At 45.6% G+C, this 26,295-nt stretch overlaps 1 protein-coding gene across 2 annotated transcripts in view; it reads left to right on the plus strand.

Annotated features, from left to right (window-relative positions):
• The first annotated feature begins 679 nt into the window (after positions 1 to 679).
• SCAMP5 (secretory carrier membrane protein 5) overlaps positions 680 to 26,295 on the plus strand; it is a 40,968-nt gene continuing 15,352 nt past the window's right edge. The window contains exon 1 of one of the 2 annotated variants that reach the window (XM_066342120.1): positions 680 to 719. The gene's annotated coding sequence lies outside the window, so the exon portion shown is untranslated. Of the gene's footprint in view, positions 720 to 10,524; positions 10,546 to 26,295 lie in introns of those variants that run through there. The other variant, XM_066342121.1, reaches the window with a different exon arrangement.

The raw sequence follows: 26,295 nt of genomic DNA on the forward strand, positions 1-26,295 counted from the left end.
ATATCAGGTATTTACATTCCGAATCATAACTGTAGCAAAATTACAGTTATGAAGTAGCCACCAAAATTATTTTTTGGTTTGGGGTCACCGCAACATGAGGAAATGTATTGCGGGGTCACGGCATTAGAAAGGTTGAGAACCACTGCTCTATCTCCTCTCTGTTCTTCCATCCTCCAACCCCTTGACTTCATTGGGCCTGTGGACGTGAAGGACCTTCATCAGCCACCATGCTTTCCTGCTCACAAAACTCTCACTCCTTTCTGGTACATCCAGAGGGCGCTGGGACTGCCATGGGAGGTTATCTCCCCCCCCCCCACCCCACCCCAGTGCAGATTTGAAAGCTGAAGCTCTGGCTGTTGGTAGTAGGCCTCCCACCCCTGTGACTCTTCCTCCAAGTCTTCGCCCTGCTCTTCCTCCTGCGGTCCTGCCGGCTGCCCGATTGGGCCGGAGACAGGACTTAGGACCTCGGAGAGCTCCTGCAAGGTGCGGGGGCGGACTGGCCTTCTTTCTCGCGATAACCGCTTTAGAGAGGCCGCAGGAGTCTCGCGAGAGCGGGTGCCGGCAGGGGCGGCGCGGGCGCGCGCGGAGTTGGCCACCGGCCTGCGCGTTCTCGGCTTCCAGCTCCGGAGCCGGTCGTGGCCGGCAGGGCTTCGCATCGCCAGGTGCAGCGCAGCGCAGGGCAGCGCCGTGGCCTTTTGGCAGCCGAACGACAGCAGTGGGTGAGTCTGGGCCCGAATGCTCGGAGAAGGGCTTTGCAGGGGAGCTGAGCGCAGGGGCGAGATGGGATCACCCCCTCTGCAGCTCTGTACCCCCCCACCCCGCTTCACCTTTAGATGAGGGAGGGCAGGCCGAGATGCTGGAGAGGTGGAGAGTCGAGGTCACCTTCCCTGTCCGGAGCGGGGGTGAGAGTGCCACGGGTGTCCCCCGGCTCTCCAACTTCCACCAACCTCATCCCCATCCCCATCCCCCTCCGAGGGGACCCGAGCCTCGGGTGACGTCAGACATCTGGATTCTGGAGCCTGGGTCTTGGGCCCGCTATTCCTCCCTAATTCCCCCAACCTGGCGTTCCCTGGATCCCGGCCTCCCCTTCCTGGGGCTGATGCACGCAATCGGGGCTATACAGAGGCGACTGGAGGAGGGTTAACTGTGGCCTCCCTTGGGTCCTTTCTGACAATGGGAGTCTGCAGGTGGACCCAAGTTGTTATAGCACCACCACCCCGCACACCTTCCGCCTCTCGGTGGCGACCGGCCTTTGCAGGGCTGGTCTGAACAGCCTCAGGATTTGGGGCATGGGTGCACTGGCTTGAGCCTGGGGTCCTGCAGGACTGGGGTGGTGTGTTGGGTGTGCCGGATGTAGCTCGATCCACCGCTGGCAAGAGAGGGTCAGAGGATGAGGGTGAAGTGTTTGGGAGCCCGCCCCTGCCCCTGCCTCCGGGAGCTCCTGGTCTGTGGGTTGGGGAAACCAAGGAGAGAATAGAAATTCATCTCAGGCTGTTTCAACCCGTGGCGCCCAGCTCTGGGATGGGGAGTTTAAGGAGGTCCAGGCAGACTTTCCCGGGGACATGAGGAGCACAGGGAGAAGTGGGGGGGGGGAGCGGGAAACCAGTGAATAAGGGAGACTTCCTGGAGGAGGTGGAATTTGGATGGGAGGAGAGGCAAGAGAAGGCCTTCTTGGAGAATGGTACGTATGGGCAAAGGCATAGAGGTGGGACTTAAACACAGCTGTTGGGCCCAGCCATGTGAGTCAGGGCGTTGGGAGAGTCTGAAGAATTTTTGCAGCTGGTTTTGCCTCCAAGGGATAGGGCTCAGAAAGAGGGAGGTGGTTCTTGTAGGGGTATTACTGATGGACATGATTTTGTTTGGGGCTCACAAGTCTTGCTAGTTGAGATTTGATCTGAGTTTGGTGAGCCTGAAGGACAAGTCCCCAGAGCTGCCAGAGGACTGTCTCTGGGGAAATGGGCCACAGAAACAGGGTGTTCCTAGGTCCACAAACCCTTGAGTCCTCTCCCTGGCTGGCTGGCCACCTCTGAACAAGTTCATTCCTCTCTCTGGGCAGCTCTTTGCCAGCACCTTTTTCTCGGGTTGAAGTAAAAGGATTAAGTACTGACCTCTCTTGAGGAAGCTGCTTGCTCTATTTTAGAGCCTCCCTGCCTGTTCTTTTCCCGTTTCCTTTTCTCCTCACTCTCTCTACCTCCTTCTCCCTTCCCCACCCCACCCCAAAGAAGTTCCTCTAGACCAGGGGTCCCCAAACTTTTTTCACAGGGGGCCAGTTCACTGTCCCTCAGACCGTTGGAGGGCCAGACTATTAAAAAAACTATGAACAAATCCCTATGCACACTGCACATATCTTATTTTAAAGTAAAAAAACAAAACGGGAACAAATACAATATTTAAAATAAAGAACAAGTAAATTTAAATCAACAAACTGACCAGTATTTCAATGGGAACTATGCTCCTCTCACCACCAATGAAAGAGGTGCCCCTTCCGGAAGTGCGGCGGGGGCCGGATAAATGGCCTCAGGGGGCCGCATGTGGCCCGCGGGCCGTAGTTTGGGGACCCCTGCTCTAGACCTTGCACTTCATTCCTGACTGATAGACAACCTGGACTCTCTGAAGGTTTCCTGGAGATGTGGGCAGCAGGGTTGGCAGAAGTAGTGGGCTTAGCCCCATTGGGGACGGGCATCTGTTACTCCTCTTTCACCCTTTCGGAGGGTATCCAAGTCTTGAGCAAGAACATAGATTGACAGTGCTCTGTGTCCTATCCTGTGTCGGGTCCCTCCTGGAAGCCCCATCCATGAGAGACTGAGGGAGAGGTTTGATGAGAATGAGTGACTGGTTGGTGCCCAATCTCTGGTTAAGCAGTGGGATGTATAGCAGGAATGTCTGGAGAGGTTTCGCAGGAGGGGTGGGCTGTGAGAAGATAGTAGAACTTAGAGGAGCTGACAGGGCTCTGGTTTAGTGGCACTGGAAGCAGAGGAGGGTAGCTTGACATGATCTCATGCGTGAAGCTGGTTGTGTGGGAAGCAGATCAGCCCGTAGTAGAGAAGCAAAGGGTAGTGAGGCTGGCAGTTTGTAGCTAATTGACCCAAAGCCTTGAATGCCAGGCACAGAATCAGTAGGGGCTACTGAATAGTCATCATAGGATAGTGATAGTAATCCCAGGAGAGTGCTGGTTTCTGAGCGTGATCACAGTTCTGGGACTTTGCGGTGGGGGGTGGGCGAAGGGGACCAGAGGTAGAACAAGAAGGAGGAACTTCCATCTTAGATAGGCTCTGGGCACCCTGGAAGAAGATGACCATTTCTGTGCCAAGGATGAGGGGTTCGTGCTAGGGAAGAGGGGGGGGTGGGTGAGATCTGGAGCTAGCCCCCAGGTCTCTGGCCTAATCTTAGACCAAGTTTGAGTCCCTTTTCTCTGCCATTGCCATGGGCTGCACTCTCTGTCCTCCCAGCTGAACAGTAAGAAATGGAATAAATTATAATTTGGGTTTTTAACAAACAAAATTCAGGTAGTATTTGCTATCTTATTGATAGATGCTTCTTCCTTAGGTCTACATCTTTGGGGGGATATGTAGCACACCCAAACTCCCACCACCAACATTTTGAAAAGGCTCTCAATGAAGGAGCAGATTGCTACTTTTCCCACTTTGCAGTCAAGAAATTTGGTTTGCAGAGGCCACTCATTTCCTTCTTTCTCTTTCTTTCACACACACATGCAGGCACCCACGTGCAAATGGGCACTAGCTTTGAATAAGGGGCAGAGGAGCATGGAACCTTCCACTCTTGTGACCCTAGCCTGCTGCAGTCCTCCCAAGCCTAAATTTTCTTGGGACTGTTACATACAAATGAAGCAGCCTTACCCTGAGCTCTGGCTCCTCCCACTCTGAGTCATCCATCCTTTGCTACAGTGACTTTTCTGTACCCATGGGCACACCTTTGGAAGATGGTTTGGGACCAGGGCCAGGGGTCAGGCTGAATTAGAACCACACCCTTTGAGGCTCCTATAGTCCATTTTTTTTCTCCTTTATTATTAATTTTAGTGGGGTGACATTGATTAATTAGGGTACATAGATTCAGAGAAAATATCTCCAGGTTATTTTGACATTTGATTATGTTGTATACCCATCAATCAAAGTCAAATTGTCCTCTGTCACCTATTTGGTTTTCTTTGTGCCCCTTCCTATAGTCCATTTTTTACCCACGCTCTCCCCACCTTTCATCCTTGTTTCCTTGGAGGACTTCGGTGCTGGACAACAGTCTCCCACTTCACATGCCCATGGCTCCTGAGAGGGGATGCTGCCTTCAGCCACCCTTTCTACCAGGCACTCCTGAGTCTGGTTGTCATTAGTAGGTAGCTACCTCTGACATCTTAAACTCCCACATGCTCTGACCACAGTCCAACTTTTACTTTACTTTGGGACCCTATAGAGAGACCTCTTGTTCTCTGACACCTTCATTTTCTCTGTGCCATGAGCATCACATTTTCTGTGTCTTTTCTGGACCCAGTGGTCCAGGATTTTAACCATTCTCTGGCCCTCAGACCTCACTCAGTTACCCTGCTGCATTGCCTGTGTGTGTCCCAATGTAGCAGCCGAAGTCCCAGTTTTGGATTCTATGCCCAGAATATAGAAAGCTCCTGGGCATCATCACATACCAGGGAAGTCTGGTGCTGCTTCCATGCAGGGTCTCCAGCCTGAGCTGTCCCTCCATCACTTTTTAGAAATTCTTCCCTTCTTCCCAAGAGCTCTTCATTCCATGTCATGGGAGGAGTATTCCAAACAGAACTACTCTCCCAAAATCCTTCACTCATAGAAAGGGTGATTAGGGGTTTGTGGGAGAAATGGAACCATACCCATGTTTTCCCACGTCTTGAGTCCCAATAGAGCAAGGGTCGGGAACCTATGGCTCGCGAGCCAGATGTGGCTCTTTTTTTAAAAAAAAAAGATTTTATTTATTCATTTTAGAGAAGGGGGGAGAAAGAGAGAGAGAGAGAGAGAAGGGGCAGAGAAGGGGGGAGGAGCAGGAAGCATCAACTCCCATATGTGCCTTGACTGGGCAAGCCCAGGGTTTCGAACCTGCGACCTCAGCATTCCAGGTCAACGCTTTATCCACTGTGCCACCACAGGTCAGGCAGATGATGTGGCTCTTTTGATGGCTGCATCTGGCTCGCAGACAAATCTTTAATAAAAAAAATAATAACATTAAAAATATAAAACATTTTCATGTATTACAATCCATTCATTTCCTACTGCTCATGGTCATGGTTGAGGGTGGCTGGAGCCAATCATAGCTGTCCTCCAGGACAACACCAGATTTTTTTTTTTTTTTTTTTGTATTTTTCTGAAGCTGGAAACGGGGAGAGACAGTCAGACAGACTCCCACATGCGCCCGACCGGGATCCACCCAACATGCCCACCAGGGGCGACGCTCTGCCCACCAGGGGGCGATGCTCTGCCCCTTCGGGGCGTTGCTCTGCCGCGACCAGAGCCACTCTAGCACCTGGGGCAGAGGCCAAGGAGCCATCCCCAGCGCCCGGGCCATCTTTGCTCCAATGGAGCCTTGGCTGCGGGAGGGGAAGAGAGAGACAGAGAGGAAGGAGGGGGTGGGGGTGGAGAAGCAAATGGGCGCTTCTCCTATGTGCGCTGGCTGGGAATTGAACCCGGGTCCCCCGCACACCAGGCCGACGCTCTACCGCTGAGCCAACCGGCCAGGGCACCAGATTTTTATTGGATAATGCGTAAGGTACACAGGTCGTTGTATGGCTCTCACGGAATTACATTTAAAAATATGTGGTGTTCATGGCTCTCTCAGCCAAAAAGGTTCCCGACCCCTGCAGTAGAAGAAGGAAGGATCCTAGTCTAATGTGCCTACTCTGTGCTATGGATGCCTGCCCTCTGTCTCCCGAGGTACCAATGTCCTTTTGCTGTTTTCCCTTCTAACTGTACCAGCTTGTAAATAGGCTCATCTCCTATCAGGAAAAATCTTCCTAACTCGATGTTCTCCACTAGTTGCTGCTGTTTTAAACTGGTGGCTTTGTCTTATAAAAATGATATACTGTATGACCATTGTAGAAATCTCAGAAAATAAAAGATAAAAAAGAAAGCAAACAACTTAAAATCTTTCTATTGAGAGATGACTGTCTGACCTGTGGTGGCACAGTGGATAGAGTGTTGGAATGCTGAGGTTGCTGGTTTGGAACCCTGGGTTTCCGGGTCAAGGCACATATGAGAAGCAACTACTGTGAGTTGATGGTTTATGCTCCTCCCTGCCTCCCCTTTCTCTCTCTTTCCTCTCAAAAAAAAAAAAAAAAAAAAAAAAAAAGATGACTATTTATTACAGTGTTGTCACTGATATTCTGTGTGTATGTATATTAAAATTTCAGCCAAGTTTAAAATTTTTATTTATTGATTTTGGAGAGAGAGAAAAAGGGAGAGAAAGAAACATTGATTTGTTGTTCCCCTTATTTATGCAATCTTTGGTTGATTCTTATGTGTGTCCTGACCAGGGACTGAACCCACAACCTTGGCATATCGAAACAACGCTCTCACCAGCTGAGCTACCGGGCCAAGGCTCAGCCAAATGTTTTGGAAGTCTGCTTTGCTAGACTTGTTCCTTCTTCGTCTCTCTCTTGTTTTCCTCTTTTCTTTTTTCCTAGAGAGAGACAGAGAGAGGGACAGGTAGGGACAGACAGACAGGAAGGGGGAGAGATGAGAAAATTCTTTGTTGTGGCACCCTAGTTGTTCATTGATCGCTTTCTCATTTGTGCCTTGATGGGGGGGGGCAGGGGGGGCGCTACAGCAGACCAAGTGACCCCTTGCTCGAGCCAGCGACCTTGGGCTCAAGCTGGTGAGCCTTGCTCAAACCAGATGAGTCTGTGCTCAAACCGGTGACCTCGGAGTTTCGAACCTGGGTCCTCCACATCCCAGTCCAATGCTCTACTACCTGGTCAGGCTTGTTTTCCTCTTTTCTTAGCAGCATGGTCTCTATACCCACCACTCCCTGAAGCTGTGACAATTGCCAGAACAGCCATGTCACACCTGACTGCTCCATAACCATGGACGTTGTTGACCCGGTTGACCAGTCATTAAAAAGATTGTGATAGCCTGACCGGGCAGTGGCGCAGTGTTGGACTGGGATGCAGAAGACCCAGGTTCAAGACTCCAAGGTTGCCAGCTTGAGTGAGGGCTCATCTGGTTTGAGCAAGGCTCACCAGCTTGAGCCCAAGGTCGCTGGCTCGAGCAAGGGGTTACTCCGTCTGCTGAAGGCCCGCGGTCAAGGCATGAATGAGAAAGCAGTCAATGAACAATTAAGGTGTTGCAATGCGCAACTAAAAACTAATAATTGATGCTTCTCATCTCTCCGTTCCTGTCTGTCTGTCCCTGTCTATCCTCTCTTACTCTCTTCATCTCTGTAAAAAATATATATATATTGTGATAACTCACCTGTGTTCATTGACATGAAAAAATTTCATGACATATTGTTTAGTGGAAAAAAACAGGTTGTAAAACAGCATAGATAAAAGGGTCTCATTTTTGTCATACCAAATTTTAGAAACCAAACCCAAAAACCTGAAGGTAAAAACTATTAAAGGGTTGGCCTCTGAGAAGGTGGATTTTGAAAGAACTTCTTTCTACTTTATGCACTTTAATTTTTTTAGTTTGCAGAAACATAGCTGAAAAGCAACATATTTTCATTTTATTAAAAAGAAAACTTTGAGGCCCTGGCCAGTTGGCTCAGTGGACAGAGCATCAGTCTGGCGTGTGGGTGTCCTGGGTTCAATCCCCAGTCAGTGCACATAAGAGAAGCGACCATCAGCTTCTCTTTCACTGTCCTTTCTAAGGCCTTGAGCCTGCCTGCATCTGCCTGCACCATGTTCTTCCTACCTTTTAGGATCGAGGTTTATCTTACCTCCTTGCACTGGACCCCAGGCTTCTCTGCTCTTTTCAGGGTTTACATCTGTCTGTTGCAACTGTCCCCTGGGTCCTTTGCATCTCTAGCTTATTTCCATCTTCAACAGACAACCTTCAGCCATCGTTGCCCTTCCTGGACCCCATATTCCACCTACATAGTATTCTCTCTCTCTAGTTTCTTCCTAGGCATAAGGCAGCCTTCTTCAAAAAAGCTGTCTATACCTGCTTTCCTGTTCAGCTGTGTATCTATATAATTTGGTTGCTTCTCCCATTCCCAGCCACCAAGACAGTTCTTGCTGGAATCACAGATGACTTGACATTACTGAGTATAAGGAGTACTTTCAGCCCAGCCCTTTACGTGCTGTTGTATTTGTTCCTTGTCTGTTCCTGAACTTGGAAAATCCCCTCTCTCTATTTATTTATTTATTTATTTATTTAGACATACATACATACATACATACATACATACATAGACAGAGAGAGGGACAGATAGGGACAGACAGGAAGGGAGAGAAATGAGAAGCATCGGTTCTTCATTGCGGCACCTTAGTTCAATGATTGCTTTCTCATATGTGCCTTGACCGGTGCGGGGGAATGACTACAGGAGAGCAAGTGACTCCCTGCTCAAGCCAGTGATGACTTGGCCTCAAGTTAGCAACCTTGGGCTTCAAGCCAGTGACCATGGGGTTACATCTATGATCTCACGCTCAAGCTGGTGAGCCTGTGCTCAAGCTGGATGAGCCTGCACTCAAGCCGGCAACCTCGGAGTTTTGAACCTGGGTCCTTTGTGTCCCAGTCTGACACTCTACTCACTGAGCCATTGCCTGGTCAGGCTTCCCTGTCTTCTGATGTTCCTCCTGCTTCATGGGCCACATCCTCTCCTTCTTTGCCAGCTCACCCTCTTTTGCTGGACTTTTTATTATCTTTTTTTTGGAACAGGCATTACATTCACATGATTCCTAATTTGAAAGATTGTCCCAAATTTTATCAGTTCTGAGATGAACATTTTGATATTTCCGAAAATATTTTGATGTTTGTGTCTTAAAATTTTCGGCATCTTACAAGTTGGCAGTTTTTTTTGTTTTCTTTTGGAAAATAAAATTAACAATCTGCCTTAAGATCCATGAATGCTTGGGTTAGATGGTATAAAGATACATAATAACACCCCCCCCCACCTGCTCCACATCTGTTCAGTTTCTCTGTCCCCTAGGGAAGCCAGTTATTTTTCTCTTGATATCCTACTAGAGATTCTTTGTGTATATATTTCCAAATACAAATATATAGAGGGTAGAACAAAAGTAAATTCACAGTTGTTCCTATGGAAAATAATACAAGAACTAATAAATAATAATAATACAAGAATAACTGTTTTGCATACTCACAACCCTAAACCCACTTTTGACCTGTATCTCATCAGGGGGTGTGTGTGATGTCCTTGGGTCCTGTTATCAGAAATAGGAAGTTTGGTTGCTTGGTCTGCCAGATCTTCTCATTATTATTATTTTTTGTATTCTTCTGAAGTGAGAAGCGGGGAGATGACAGACTCCGCATGTACCCGACTGGGATCCATCCAGCAAGCCCACTAGGAGGTGATGCTCCTTTGCAACCGGAACCACTCTAGTGCCTGAGGCGGAGGCCATGGAGCCATCCTCAGCACCGGGCCAACTTTGCTCCAATGGAGCCTTGGCTGTGGGAGAGGAAGACAGAGACAGAGAGAAAGGAGAAGGGGAAGGGTAGAGAAGCAGATGGGCGCTTCTCCTGTGTGCCCTGGCCACAGATCTTCTCATTATTGAAGTACTTTTTCTCTGTTGGATTAACAAATAATCTAGGGGTGGCCCTCAAACTGTGTGACTCTCCTGTTAGTAGCCATCCATCATCCTTGCTTATATCAGTTTTATACAAGGGTTGTAAATGGTGATTTAAAAGACATTCCGTGATTCTGTCCATTATTAGAACTTTCCCTTTCCCCTTTCCCTTTTTTTTTTTTTTTTTTTTTTTTTTTTTAGTGAGAAAGAGAGAGAGGCAGACAAAGACAGACAGGGAGGGAGAGAGATGAGAAACATCAATTTGTAGTTGTGGCACTTTAGTTGTTCATTGATTGCTTTCTCATATGTGCCTTGATGGGGCGGGAGGCTCCAGCCAAGCCAGTGACCCCTTGCTCAAGCTTCACCCAGATTCACCAGTTGTTAAACTTTGCCATTTTTGCTTTGATTCTGTCTATATCTATCCCTTCATCGTTTCTTCTATTTTTTTTACAGTATAAAATGTTTACATATAGAATTATCCAGCTGGACTCAGTTTAGATGATCCCAATTTTGTTGGCAACATCCAAAGCATTGTAAGTCAGGAGCCAGTCAATATATGCCTCCTTTTCTCCATCAGGCCTGATCAGGGTATTGATCTTGGCCACAGCAATGTCCTGACCTAGAGCATCTTCACAGCCTGTGTGATCTGGTGCTTGTTGGCCTTGATGTCCACAATGAACACAAGTGTATTGTTGTTCTCTCTCTTCATGGCTCACTTGGTTGTCAAGGGGAACTTGACAATGGCATAGTGGTCAAGCTTGTTTCTCCTGAGGGTGGTCTTCAGAGGCTATTTGGGCTGCTGTTGGAGCCGCAGTGCCTCTGGCTATGTGAAGGTAGGTGACTTGTCGTTTTTTTGTGGCTGTGGATGCCTCTCAGCACTGCTTTCTTTGTCTTCAAAGCCTTTGTTTTAACTTTAGCTCTGGAGGAAGGGCAGGGGTTTCCTTCTTTGCTTTCAGCACCATCTTTGTGAAAAAGCCCTTTGTCACTTAAAATTTTTTTTTGAAAAGACTACTTTTGCATTTCTTTTTTAAAAATTTTATAGATTGATTTTAGAGAGAGAGGAAGGGAGAGAGACACAGAAACATTGATCATTGATCTGTTCCTGTATGTGCTTTGACTGGGATGGAACCCACAACCTTTGCATATTAGGACAATGTTCTAACTAACCAAGCCATCTGCCCCGGGCCTTTCATCATTTCTTATTTTATGAACTATTTGAAGTGACCTCATGATACTTTACCCCCAAACATTGGATCACATATTTCCTAAGAACAAGGACATTCTCCTACATAACCTAGATACAACATTATCACCCTAGAAATGTAACATTGACACAATAATATTTTCCAGTTTAGACTCTATATTCAAGTTTCCTTTGTTACTCGGTTCTTTTACAGTGTTTCCCCCAATCAAGGATTCCACACTGGTTTTCATTGCCATGTATCTTTTGTCTCAGTTAGTTTAGACATTCCTTTATTTTCTTAAAAATTATTTTTGTCTTTTAGGATGTTGGCATTTTTTTAAAAGTCTAGGTCAGTTTAGGTTTTAGAATGCTACACGACTTGGATTTGTCTGATTGTTCCTCTTGGTTTAATTCAGGTTAAACATTTTGGAGCAGGAATACTATACTGATGGTGCTCTGACCATCTCTCTGCATCATATTGAGAGGCCTAGTGTTGTCTGTCTGTCCCATTATTGATGAGGTCTTTTTTTTTTTTTTTTTTTTTTTTTTAGAGAGGCAGGGAAAGAGAGACAGGAACATCGAGCTATTCCTATATGTGCCCTGACTGGGGATCAAAAGGTTAAATTTGATCATCAGGTTAAGGTAGCATCTGCTGGCTTTCTTCACAGTAAAGGTGCTTTTTAGCTTTGATAATTAAGTCATCTTTGGGCTAGTACATTGAGACTCTGTGACTCTTTCTACCAACAAGCTTTCACTTAGTGAATGGTTTAGCATGTTTTGACAATCCTTACCTGAATTAGCTATTTCCTTAGTGAATACAAAATTGGGAGAGCCTTCTAATTCTGTTACTTTTTTTACATTTCTAGCTAAGCATTCTTCTGCAAAGAAGAGCTTTTTTTCCTTCCTCCCTCTCTTTTTAAAAATAAGAGTGTCACTTTGGACTCATGAATTATTTTTTAAAATTCAGTGTGTCGCCTGACCAGGCGATGGCGCAGTGGATAGAGCATTGGACTGGGATGCAGAGGACCCAGGTTCGAGACCCTGAGGTCGCCAGCTTGAGCGCGGGCTCATCTGGTTTGAGCAAGAGCCCACCAGCTTGAACCCAAGGTCGCTGGCTCCAGCAAGGGGTTACTCAGTCTGCTGAAGGCCCACAGTCAAGGCATGTATGAGAAAGCAATCAATGAACAACTAAGGTGTTGCAAGGTGCAATAAAAAACTAATGATTGATGCTTCTCATCTCTCTCAGTTCCTGTCTGTCTGTCCCTGTCTATCCCTCTCTCTGACTCACTCTCTGTCTCTGTAAAAAATAAATTAAAAAAAAAAACTCATTTAAAATTCAGTGTGTCATATTATTGTTATTATTACTTTTAATACTCTTAATTGTCCCAAATTTGGCTCCTTCAAACTAGTGTCCTTTTGACATGCCTCCATTTATTGAATATCTGTTTGTTTCTGGCACTACAAGATGTTCTAGACCCTAATAAGGGGATAGCCTTGTACTTGTCTTGGCTTGGGACCAGCCTTATATTGTAGTAAGGTACCAAAAAGCTGAAAAGTTAATATTGATATTCTAGAAGGAAAGGTCAGGCTTTCCTGTTCTGTCCTTCCTTTGGGGAGGGGAGGGAGAAGAATGTAGAAGTTTCTGGCTTGCAAGGATAATGAATCATTTAGTTTTAAATCTAAAATAAAGGTTTACCTAGAAACTTTTTCTCTTTCAATGGGAGGCAGAATTTTACATACCACCTTGCATTGATTGTAGTTCCTCCCCCTTCCTCTAATGCTAATACCAAAGGTCATTAATGGCAGCCCTCTTTTTTTTTTTTTAATTTATTTTTTACAGAGACAGTGAGTCAGAGAGAGGGATAGACAGGGACAGACAGACAGGAACGGAGAGAGATGAGAAGCATCAATCATTAGTTTTTCATTGCGCGTTGCAACACCTTAGTTGTTCATTGATTGCTTTCTCATATGTGCCTTGACTGCGGGCCTTCAGCAGACCGAGTAACCCCTTGCTGGAGCCAGCGACCCTGGGTTCAAGCCAGTGGGCTTCTTGCTCAAACCAGATGAGCCCGCGCTCAAGCTGGTGACCTTGGGGCCTTGAACCTGGGTCCTCTGCATCCCAGTCCGACGCTCCATCCACTGCGCCACCGCCTGGTCAGGCCCTTCCTGGAATCTTGAGAGTAAACTACCTCTAGGCTAGTGAGGGAAGATGAACCCTGAAAGATTTGTAAACATCTTTGATTGTGTTACCTTGAAAGTCTTACTATTTCTGTATATCCCCTAAACAAATGTTGTCAGCTTGTGCCATGATGTCATGTTCTTCCCCGCCCATGTGTAATCAAGGGTATATAAACACCCCCTGAAATATTTTTGGGAGGCACATGATTTGGGCTTCCAGACTGCCCCATGTCAGCTATATGTGGCCGACATATTTAATAAATCTCCTCCTTTAATAAAACTCTTCAAAATTCATCTGGACTTGGTGTCTCTACGTAAGAGACACTGCGGATTTGAGGTATGGGTACTTTACAACAATATATGTTTTTAAGTCATCTTTCATACTGATGCCTCCAATTCTAGTCCAACATCACAGGTCTCTTTTTTTTTAACCTTTCCACATTTAATCATTTAATATTTTATCTTCATAGTCTTCAACATTGAGAACCCAGGTTCCCAGTAACACACATCTACTCATATGCATTCTCCTATACTACACATTAAAAAGTTTCAAATTCACTCCATTCGAACCAACCCTAACAGTGAACCTGTTAACACATAAGATATTCTTCCAGTTATTTTTGTCCTTGAGATATAACTCTCTTGAGAATACACAGCAAAGTTCGTTGGCTACTTCTTTTTGACCATGGTTGTATAAGGTTTATGTGTTTTTGTTCATTTCAACTTCAGAGTTTACTTTTAATTCTAGTATAAGCTTTTGAGTATGTAAGACATTACGTGTATGAAAGTAGGTGTAAAATATCTTTACACAGAGAAATTTCATGACTTAGCCTAGCCCGTCCATCATGTAACCATGACATTTGTTTCTGATTTATTCTTCCTGTGTTTCTTTTGCAAAAAAATAAGCAAATTAATACACATGTTCTTTTTTCTTTCTTTCTTTCTTTCTTTCTTTCTTTCTTTCTTTCTTTCTTTCTTTCTTCTTTCTTTCTTCTTTCTTTCTTTCTTTCTTTCTCTCTCTCTCTCTCTCTTTTTCTTTTTGACAGATACAGAGAAAGAGTCAGAGACAGGGACAGCTTAGGGACAGACAGGAAGGGAGAGAGATGAGAAATATCAATTCTTTGTTGCATCACCTTAGCTGTTCAATGATTGCTTTCTTATATGTGCCTTGACCCGGGGGCTCCAGCAGAGCAAGTGACCCCTTGTTCAAGCTAGCGACCTTGGACTCAAACCAGCGACCTTAGGCTTCAAGCCAGTGACCTTACGGCTCAAGCCGGCGACCATGGGGTCATGTCTATGATCCCACGCTCAAGCCAGCGACCCTGCACTCAAGCCGGATGAGCCCACACTGAAACTTTATAAGCCTGTGCTCAAGCCGGCGACCTTGGGGTTTCAAACCTGGGTCCTCTGTGTCCCAGTTCGATGCTTTATCCACTGTGCCACTGCCTGGTCAAGCTCTCTTTATTTCTTTTTTCTCCGTATTTTTCTGAAGTGAGAAGCTGGGAGGTAGAGAGACAGACTCCCACATGTGCCCAACTGGGATCCACCCAGCAAGCCCACTAGGGGGCGATGATCTACCCATCTGCTGGAGCATTGCTCTTTTGCAACCTGAGCTGTTCTAGCACCTGAGGCCGAGGCCATGGAGCTGTCCTCAGTGCCTGGGCCAACTTTGCTCCAATGGAGCCTTGGCTGCAGAAGGGGAAGATAGAGATAGAGAGAGAGAAAGGGGGAGGGGGAGGGGTGGAGAAGCAGATGGGTGCTTCTCCTGTGTGCCCTGGTCAGCAATCGAACCCGGGACTTCCACATGCTGGGCTGACGCTCTACCACTGAGCCAACTGGCCAGGGCCTGGCCTCTCTTTATTTCTTACATAAATGGTTGCATACTATTTATACTTGTCTGCACTTTGTTTTTTGCGCTTGAACAGTGTATCCTAGAAATCATTTCATAGCAGTCCAGAGAGAGCACCTTCATTCTTTTTTACTTTTATGTAGTACTCCATTGAATGATGTACCATAGTTCATTCCAGTGGTTGTATTTAGGCTGTTTCCGGCATTTTGCTGCTGTAAAATAGTGTCATATTGAATAATGTATACTTGTTTTTTATTTGTGGGTAAATAAACAGAAGTAGGATTACTGGGTCAAAAGGAAAATAGATTTTTATTCTCCTCTCCCCCTTTTATTTTTATTTTTATTTATTTATTTATTTTTCTCATTTTTCCGAAGCTGGAAACGGGGAGGCAGTCAGACAGACTCCCGCATGCGCCCAACCGGGATCCACCGGGCATGCCCACCAGGGGGCGATGCTTTGCCCCTCTGGGGCGTCGCTCTGTTGCGTCCAGAGCCATTCTAGCGCCTGAGGCAGAGGCCACAGAGCCATCCCCAGCGCCCGGGCCATCTTTGCTCCAATGGAGCCTCGCTGCGGGAGAGGAAGAGAGAGACAGAGAGGAAGGAGAGGGGGAGGGGTGGAGAAGCAGATGGGCACCTCTCCTGTGTGCCCTGGCCGGAATCAAACCCGGGACTCCTGCACTCCAGGCCGACGCTCTACCGCTGAGCCAACGCCAGGGCTCCCCCTTTTATTTTTAAATATGAAAAGTAGCATATTACTGTATATAGACTGTTCTACATCTTGCATTTTTTTCAATGACTAGTAATTGTGGTGATCTTTGCATATCAGTGTTTTTTATTTAATTAGCCGCAGAGCATTTAAAAAAATAGCTGCAGAACTGTCTGTTGTTTGACCTTACCATTTATTTAATCTGCCCCGTTGATGACATGTCAATTGTTTCCAGTCATTTGATATTACAAATACTGCTACAATTAATGCTGCTGTAAGGGTATCATTTCATGTGGGTTCCTCTCATGCTTTTCTTTTTTCCTTTTGTGGTAGATTTTTTGGGTTTTTATATCTGTATTTGATTTTATCACAAAAGGGGCCACAAAAGACTAATTGTCCGAACTTTAAATGAATCCAGAGAAATTTGACTGGAACTCTAGGAGTTGTTTGTTTTTGTTTTTGGAGAGAGAAATAGAGAAAGAGAGGCAGGAAGAGAGAGAGATGAGAAGCACCAATTCGTAGTTGTGTCACTTTAGTTGTTCATTGGTTGCTTCTCATACATGCCTTGACTGAGGGCTCAAGCCAAGCCATTGACCCCTTGCTCAAGCCTGCAACCTAGGGCTTCAAGCCAGTGACCTTGGGTTTCAAGCCAGTGACCTTTGGGCTCAAGCCAGCAACCTTGGGCTCAAGCTAGCAACCTTGAGTTTTAAGCCAGTGACCTTTGGGCTCAAGCCAGTGACCATGGGGTTATGCTTATGACTCCACACTCAAGCCAGTGACCCTGTGCTCAAGCTGGTAAGCCCATGCTCAAGGCAAAGACCTCAGGGTTTCAAACCTGAGTCCTCAATGTCCCAGGTTGACGTTCTAACCACTGCACCACCACCTGGTCAGGCCAGGTTTTTGTTTTTTTTTTTAAACAAACTTTTTTGTTTTAGAGAAAATTAGGAAGGAAGAGAGAGAGAGAAACAGTGATTTTTGTTTTCACTTATATATGCATTTAGTGGTTGATTCTGATATGTGCTCTAAATCAGGGATTGAACCTGCAACCCTGGAATGTGGGGACAACGTTCTAACCAACTGAGCAACCCAGCCAGGGCTTTAAAGCAATTTTTTTAAAGCAAACTTTTAATTGAAGTATAACTAATAGGAGAAGTGCACAGATCATAAATGTATGCTTGATGAATTTTTTTTTTCAGAGAGAGAAGGAAGAGAGAAAGAGAGAGAGAGGAGAACTTTGATTTTTTCTTCCTCTTATTTATGCCATCATTGGTTGATTCTTGTATGTGCCCTGACCAGGGATTCAACCCGCAACCTTGACATGTCAGGAATGTTAGATTGGATCCCGGGCCCCCTTATCAAAAGCCTCAACTACCTGGGGCAGTTCCTGTAACTCTCCACCTGAGCAGTCCTGATTGATATCTTATGTCTGCCTGACCCTCAGACATCCTGCCAGCTAGTCATCCCCCCTTCACTTATCTGAACATCCTGTTACTTGATCAACTCCACCCTCCCTCTCCCATTGTTTAACTGCCACAGGCAACAGAACTTTTTCCCCGTGTAGCAGAAAGTACCACCAAATCCTGTTCTGTATAGGATAAAGCTTTTCATCTTCTCATTGCTTATGCTACTAGGGTCTCAGCCCACCTGTTCACAGATACATAAATAATTTTTTAAAGACTTTATTTATTCATTTTTAGAGAGGAAAGAGAGAGAGAGAGAAGGTGGAGGAACAGGAAACAACTCCCATATGTGCCTTGACCAAGCAAGCCCGGGGTTTTGAACCGGCAACCTCAGCATTCTAGGTCAACACTTTTATCCACTGTGCTACCACAGGTCAGGCCATAAATAAGTTTCTTGTAAAACTCATCAGGTGGCCCTGCCTAGTTTGCTCAGTGGTAGAGCGTTGGCTCCTGTAAAGCCAGTAGCCACGGCCACCATCACAGCAGCCTGGCCCATGCAGGTTCGCATTGGATTCGGACAGACGGTAATGAAACAATGGAGCCAAAAACTGGTGGACCATTATCTTTAATCCTAGCTTGCACCCGGTGGGCAAGTAAAAACACACACTGGGATCCAACCCCCACTCATACAGTGCTCACAAAGCTACTGATTTATCCGAGTTTCCTAGAATCAAAGGTTTCTAGCTCACCAGACTTATTCACCTCTATTCCCCATCTCCTTCTTTCTCCCTGCACAAACTCTGCACAAACTGGCTTCTCACTCAGCACTCCACCATCTTGGCTGCTTCTCTTGGCCTCCTCCACGTGGCCTTTCTCTGCTCTCCTCTCTAATGCTAATCTCAGGAACCGAGAGAGCAAGCTCCTGGTCTGCCCCACTTTATAGTATAGAAATCAAAACCTTTAATCCAATATATATACAAACAAGGAAGTCTCTGATACAAAGTCACTTATCTGAGGCATAATGGGATTCCTCATGAGAGTGCACCACCCCACATCATGCAATCAGTCAAGGGTGTGAAAGACTTAGTTCCAAAACCAAGCCCCAGGCTACAAGGATCCTGCCTGCATAAGCCTGCCCCCAACACACATTAATATAATCATGCTGGCCCTGTCCGGTTGGCTCAGTGGTAGAGTGTCAGCCTGGCGTGCAGACGTCCTGGGTTCAATTCCCGGCCAGGGCACACAGGAGAAGTGTCCATCTGCTTCTCCACCCCTCCCCCTCTCCTTCCTCTCTGTCTCTCACTTCCCCTCCCGCAGCTGAGACTCCATTGGAGCAAAGATGGCCTGGGCGCTGGGGTTGGCTCCTTGGCCTCTGCCCCAGGTGCTAGAGTGGCTCTGGTCGCAGCAGAGCAACGCCCCGGAGGGGCAGAGCATCGCCCCCTGGTGGGCAGAGCGTTGCCCCCTGGTGGGCGTGCCAGGTGGATCCCGGTCGGGCGCATGTGGGAGTCTGTCTGTCTCTCCCCGTTTCTAGCTTCGGAAAAATACAAAAAAAAAAAAAAAATATATATATATATATATAAAATCACAGCCATCCTAAGCAAGAAGGGCAACTAATTCACCTGGGCGATGGGCTTCCACGTGGACAGCACCATCTTTAACAAAGTGAGCATAATATATTTTATCTGCCCAACAGCTCGGTGTATGGATGTCCTGGGTTCTATTCCTGGTTAGGGCACAAAGGAGAAGGGACCATCTGCTTCTCCACCCATCCCCCTCTGTTGTAAAGTACTGTACCCCAGATTCTGAAAAGTACCGTACCTCACTTCAGCAGGTTTACATAGAGACACCAAGTCCAGATGAATTTTGAAAGGTTTTATTAAAGGAGGATATTTATTAAATATGCCGGCCACATATGGCTGACACAGGGCATCTGCAGACCCAAATCATGCACGCTGAGTATATTCAGAGGCTGGTTACATACCCTTTGACTACATACAGGTTGGGGAGCATGACAGCATGACACAGTCATTAACAAGATTATAACATTTGTCTAGGGGATTTACAAAAAAATGTTCAAACTTTCAAGGTAATACAATCAAAGACATTCATAAGCCTTTTAGTATCTATCTCTCTTCCTTTGCCTAGAGGTACACATTAATCTCAGGATTCCAGGAAGGGAGGGAGAGCCAAAATCAGTGTAGGGGGTGGTATGTAAATTTTGTCTCTTATTGAAAGGGAAAAGGAATTCTTCAGATAACCTTAATCCTTTCAGAAAACTTAAAACCAAAGACCCTAGTCATCCTTGTAAGTCAGGAGACTGCTATATCCTTTGCCCTCCATTTTCCAAAGAAAGGACAGGACAGAAAGCCTGACTTCTCTTTAAAATGGCGTTGCCAATATTAACTTTTACAGTTCTCTAGCACCTTACAACATTCCCCACTGGTTTATATCTTAAGTCAAATCTTTGACTTAATTTACCAAAGAGCATGAGGCTGTAATAGATAATTAACAGACAGCATTAATAGCAATACAGTTCATTAAAGAAACAGATGTTACTGATTAATTTCCTATAAACTGCACAAACCTTTTGCAACTTACATAAAATTAAATGGCTTTTGTTTTACCCTAGTTTCCCTTTTCCCCAAAGTCTGATTAAAAGGAGTCCTTAGCCTGACCGGGTGGTAGCGCAGTGGATAGAGCTTCGGACTGGGATGCGGAAGACCCAGGTTCAAGACCCCGAGGTCACCAGCTTGAGCGAGGGCTTATCTGGTTTGAGCAAAAAGCTCACCAGCTTGAGCCCAAGGTCGCTGGCTCAAGCAAGGGGTTACTTGATCTGCTGAAGGCCCATGGTCAAGGCACGTATGAGAAGGCAATCAAGGAACAATTAAGGTGTTGCAATGTGCAATGAAAAACTAATGATTGATGCTTCTCATCTCTCCGCTCCTGTCTGTCTGTCCCTGTCTATTCCTCTCTTTCTTTCTCTATAAAAAAAAAAAAAGAAAAAGAAAAAGAAAAAGAGTCCTTAGTTTCTTCATGCATTAGCCATACGTAGACCAACCAGCTTCCGGTTTGTGGATGGAATAGGGCATGCCTTCTACCTTGGCAGCAGTGGGAGTAGTCAGGATCATGGTGCGTGAACCTGTCCACGTGGGAGTCAGTCCTTGGGTGATTTACTTTTTTTTTTGGCAGAGACAGAGTCAGAGAGAGGGACAGATAGGGACAGACAGACAGGAAGGGAGGGAGATGAGAATCATCAATTCTTCGTTGCAGCTCCTTAGTTGTTCATTGATTGATTTCTCACATGTGCCTTGACCGGGGGCTACTGCAGACTGAGTGACCCCCTGCTCAAGCCAGCGACCTTGGGTCCAAGCTGTTGAGCCTTGCTCAAACCAGATGAGCCCGTGCTCAAGCTGGTGACCTCGGGGTCTCGAACCCGGGTCCCCTGTGTCCCTGTTGTATGCTCTATCCACTGCGCCACTGCCTAGTCAGGCAGGTGATGTACTTCTTTACCTAGATTGAGTCCCCAGGCTGAAAGGGATGTACTGGATCTCCTGGCAGTGCTGGAAGTGCCTCTCTGACAGTCTTTTGAACAGCTTGCTGTATAACCTGCAGACCCTGAAAGTACTTAAGGAAAGAGTGGTCATGTTTATTCATGTATTTTACTTGCCCTGAACCTTTTGGGGCCTGTGGGCACAATGTAACTTCAAATTAGCTTCTAATTAATATTGGGTTCCTTTCTTACTAGCTGTGAGACTTTGGATATAAATGCAGGCCTAACATTAGAATGGGCAAGTTAAACCTGGAAAGAATTCTATATAGCAACTTCCTAACAACTGTCACTGTGGCCCCACTTCTAGTAGGAAAAGCTTCTACCTATTTGTCAATTATTTTATTAAAGTCTATTTCTAAATGTTCAGCTGGGAAAACTCCTTTCGTGTTTCTTTTTATAATTCCCTTATTTTGCTTAGTATTCACTTGGACATAAACCACTCAGATATTATGCGTTCTGTAATAGATTCTAAGTCTGGCTTTTCTAATTATTCCTTTCCTGTTGGCAAAATCTTTTTCTAATTGGTTTTGAATAAACCTTTTGGCAATAAGGGTCCTAAATACTCCACTGATTTTGCGTGGCATTTTTCTACTCATTTAAATTCCTATGTTCTGATTTTGAGGCAGACTGGAAAAATATAAAATAAACAATAAAATTAAAACAGCTAATGTTGGCCCTGACTGGTTGGCTCAGTGGTAGAGCGTCGGCCTGGCGTGCGGGAGTCCCGGGTTCGATTCCTGGCCAGGGCACACAGGAGAGGCGCCCATCTGCTTCTCCACCCCTCCCCCTCTCCTTCCTCTCTGTCTCTCTCTTCCCCTCCTGCAGCCGAGGCTCCATTGGAGCAAAGATGGCCCGGGCGCTGGGGATGGCTCCTTGGCCTCTGCCCCAGGCGCTAGAGTGGCTCTGGTCGCAACAGAGCGACACCCTGGAGGGGCAGAGCATCGCCCCCTGGTGGGCAGAGCGTCGCCCCCTGGTGGGCGTGCCGGGTGGATCCCGGTCGGGCGCATGCGGGAGTGTGTCTGACTGTCTCTCCCCGTTTCCAGCTTTGGAAAAGTACAAAAAAAACACAAAAAACAAAAAAACCCAGCTATAACAAGTGTCCTAACACAATGAAGTGACCAAAGCCCACTAGATTATCAAACAAAGTTCTAAATATAACAGGATTCAAAAATTCTTACAGTCTTGTGCTCGCTTCGGCAGCACATATACTAAAAAAAAATTCTTACAGTCTTGAATGTCCTTAACATGTTAATGTAATTTCACTAAGTCCATGTTGACACCATTATTGTTTTATATTATTTACAAATGTAACCCAATTCCTACTTCAGTCTGAGGATTGTCCCAAAGAGTGGGAGTCACACATATTTAGGTAAAGTCCACAAGGCACTGGAGTTGTGGTCACATTCCACACTCTGCAGCTAGAGTCTAAGTCCCAATGACCACTGCTTCTAACGTAATGATTCAGGTAGATTGGAAAAGCTGTCTGCAGCACATATGGAGAGAGAGAGCTTTCATTTTCTTTAAACTAGAGCAGGGGTTGTGAACCTTCTTGGCTGAGAGAGCCATGAACGCCACATATTTTAAAATGTAATTCCATGAGAGCCATACAACAACCCGTGTACATTACGCATTATCCAATAAAAATTTGGTGTTGTCCCAGAGGACAGCTGTTATTGGCTCTAGCCACCCGCAAACATGAACATGAGCGGTAGGAAATGAATGGATTGTAACACATGAGAATGTTTTATATTTTTAACGTTATTATTATTTTTATTAAAGATTTGTCTGCGAGCCAGATGCAGCCATCAAAAGAGCCACATCTGGCTCGCGAGCCATAGGTTCCTGACCCCTGAACTAGAGAGATGAACCCAGGGGGGCTTTCCCTGGGGCTCTGCAGATGTGACATGGTAAGGAGAACCTTAGGTTACACTATGTTGGGGTTTCAGAGGTAAATTTATTTAAATTAGGAGCAGGTCCCAGCCTAAAATAGGCATGGGGCATTGAGACAAGAGGAATAAAGGAGACACTATACATTAAACAAAGCAACAAAAATTAAGACTGTCAATACCCACAATAGAGATCTTTGAGGGATAAATAAAACTTGAATATTAGGCAAGGTATAGTAAATGGCCCTTGTGTTTACAAGAAATGAGATCAGTTTACCTGCTGGAAGAAATACCCTAGGCTCATCCACGGTGACGTGAGGTGGGGCCAATGGCACTGGGCACCTTTACCCTTCAGTGGCAAGTCCCAGTAGGCTGGGCAAGGTCAGGTCACAGGTGACTGGATCAGGGCTGGAAAACACTGAACCCTCCCTCCGCAGAATGAGGGGCAGCACCTTCTTGTGTCCCTTTTTCCCACAGCAAAGGTATGTCCCTGGTGGGACTGAGAAGCCTAGCAGGCTTTAGCTTAATGACCTTTCTTTCCATTCTTGAAGCAAGGCCCTGATGTAATTCTATGAAGCCCCTTCGGGGTGCTGGAGCCTTTAAGGGCGTATGCCAAGAGCTGGTATATTCCTGATCTCTTTTGGGCTCTATTTGCCTTTTCTGTTCCTTTCTTGGTCATTATAGACCTTAAAAGCCACGCTCAGAAGATCTCGCTAATGGGCTGGAGGACCCTTTTCTGTCTATATAAACTTTTGGAAAAAGAGAAAAACTGTTATTAGCTGGATCAAATAATAGAGGGTAGAGCCTGACCAGGCGGTGGCGCAGTGGATAGAGCATCAGACTGGGATGCTGAAGGACCCAGGTTCGAGACCCTGAGGTCACCAGCTTGAGCGCCGGCTCATCTGGTTTGAGCAAAAAAAAGCTCACCAGCTTGGACCCAAGGTCACTGGTTCGAGCAAGGGGTTACTCGGTCTGCTGAAGGCCCGTGGTCAAGGCACATGAGAAAGCAATCAATGAACAATTAAGGTGTCGCAATGCGCAACGAAAAACTAATGATTGATGCTTCTCATCTCTCTGTCCCTGTCTATCTCTCTCTCTGTAAAAAAAAAAAAAATAATAATAGAGGGTAGAGGTTTGCAAGAGAAACAGGTTTGGCGTCTCCTTTAGGATTCCAGAGTCTCTCCGCTGCTGAATAACTCAGTACATTAGCATACAAAAGAAATTTTTAAAATTACTGTTTCAAAATGATAATAAACTAAACATTACATTAAAAGACATTATTAACAATTATTACATATTTCCTAAAATCTAAACCAAGATTTCAATATCACAGGGCTATAAAACAGCAAATAAAAAGAATTAATGAAAGACTTTTGAAATAACATATATATTTCTATTATAGAAAATACTTTTTACACAATAAGGGATCTTTGGTACAAACTACCCAGCTGGCAAAGAGATACTAACCCTCTTTTGACCCACAGTAATTTACACTATTAAGTCAATATGAGGGTCGGGGTGCCTGGGATTCTTGGTGCCCAAGGGGATACTATTATGGCTAAAGCAGTGGGTCTTCCCCATGAATCTCATGCCTCCCACTTCAGATAGCAACCATGCCACACAAAGTAACTGGGGAAGGGTAGGGGAAACTTGGAGGGGACCCAACACCCACTGCGGCCCCACGGGAGAGAGTCAGAACCCTTCTGCCAGTGCTAGTTTTGTTCACTTTACACTTATTTTTCCTTTTATAACTTCCTACATACCAGTGGAGGGCAATACGTCATTAATCCCAACCCTGGAGGGCCCATGGGACCCCTATGTCCTAGGGAGGGGAAGGTGAGAGGCAGCTGGAGGGCCTGTCTCTGATAATCCCATTCCCTATAATCCTTTTATTCCTGATCCCATCACTCATTCTGGACTGTCCTGATAATTCTATTTCCTATAATCCTATTATTTATGATTTTATTACTAATTCTGGACTGTTCTGAGAATCACAATTTTTATTATCCTATTACTTATGATTCCATCACTTTTTCTGGAATTTCAAAGAACTGATAACCAGCAAGGTCCACACCCGTGGTTTTTTAATTTTTAAATCCTTTTTACCTGGCCCTGTTTCCTTTTTTTTTTCTAAGATTTTTCTAAAGCAAGGTTCTAATCTTTAATGCTATTCCTACCCTGTATTTTCCAAATGGGTAAAACTTCTTTTGGTCAGGAGGTGGATATCTGAAATTAGTTTCTATTCTATACTTTCTCTAGTCACTTCACCCTTAGTTGTCCTTGCCATTTCACTCTAGCGCCCTTCCCGCACTGCTCCACTCATATCATGTCCCCACCCTGCTTTTCTCTGACCTAAATCACTTACTTGCCAGCCCTTCCCCCAGAGGCTAGAGAAACACTTTAAACTGTCTGAGAGAAGGCAGGAATTAGCACACTAATAAAAGCAAGAAAGATAAGACAGACAATAACTTGCACTTAGAATAAAAGATGTTTGACTATAGAGGTGTCAATCATCACACAAGACAAGAAAAAGGAGCCAACAGAAGAGAATAATTTCTTCAGGGGAGAAGTCAGAGTGCCCTGAAGCTAGGGGTCTCGGATCCAAGAAAAGAGATTTTATATTTTTTGGGTTTGTTTTACGAATTTCTTTTTACTTTTGCCCAGAAATTTCTAATTTTGCATGCAAAAATTCAATTCAGGCCTTAGAAACAGACACAGTTACACATTAAACAAAGACTTCACATACACGAATCACAAATCAAGAAATTTAAATGAGCACGCTTTACTTACTCTAATTTTTCTGACAAAGACAAAGTTCGATAGATGAGGGAGGGGTTCCCCCCAGTGGAAAGTACTGTACCCCAGATGCTGAAAGGTACTGTACCTCACTTATGAGGAAGGCCCCCCCCCTCGTGGCCTCTCAGGTGCACGCAGGCTGTGGCACCAGAAATTACTCTATCACACTGATAAACCAGACAAAGTTCGATAGACAAGGGAGGGGTTCCACTTTCAGGGGCCTCTCAGGTGTTCTCTTAGCCGTGTTCCTGGAACTTAGGCTAGGCACCAGAGATCCCCACTCACACACCAATCACTCAGGGTTCTCTCAGATGTTCTCTTAGCCGTGTTCCTGGAACTTAGGCTAGGCACCAGAGATCCCCACTCACACACCAATCACTCAGGGTTCTCTCAGATGTTCTCTTAGCCGTGTTCCTGGAACTTAGGCTAGGCACCAGAGATCCCCACTCACACACCAATCACTCAGGGTTCTCTCAGGTGTTCTCCTAGCCGTGTTCCCGGAATTTAGGCTTAGGTACCAGAGATTCCCACTAACACCACACAGCTCAGGGGTTTTAGACAGAAACATTAAAAACAAAAACTGAGATCTCGACAAACACAGAGAAGTCTCTGGAAGTCCAAGGCGAGATTAATCAATCCAGGTTAGCTCAGTCTCCACTGATGCAGTGCGATGCGAGACTGACTAATCCTGGCTAATTCAATCCCCACTAATGCCTTCTTAGAACACAAACAGTTGTCCCCACTAATGTCTTTTACTGAGAGCACAACTAGATACCTCTGGAAGTTCTGGGCAGGATGAAGTCCCCACTAATTGTCTCCCTAGAAAAACAGACGTCTCTGAAGGCCCAAGGCAGAACTGACTAACCTGGTTAGCTCTGTTCCCACTAATGTCCTCCTACAGTATGAGCAGATATCCCTGGGAGTCCAAGGCAGGACCTAATCCCCACTAATCGTCCTTCCAGAGTACAACCAGACATCTCTCAGCAAAAGCCCGAGGCAGGACCTAAAAACTCCACTGACGTCTTGGTCTGGAGA

Source organism: Saccopteryx leptura, chromosome 6 (assembly GCF_036850995.1).
Source record: "Saccopteryx leptura isolate mSacLep1 chromosome 6, mSacLep1_pri_phased_curated, whole genome shotgun sequence".
Classification (NCBI taxonomy): Eukaryota; Metazoa; Chordata; class Mammalia; order Chiroptera; family Emballonuridae; genus Saccopteryx; species Saccopteryx leptura.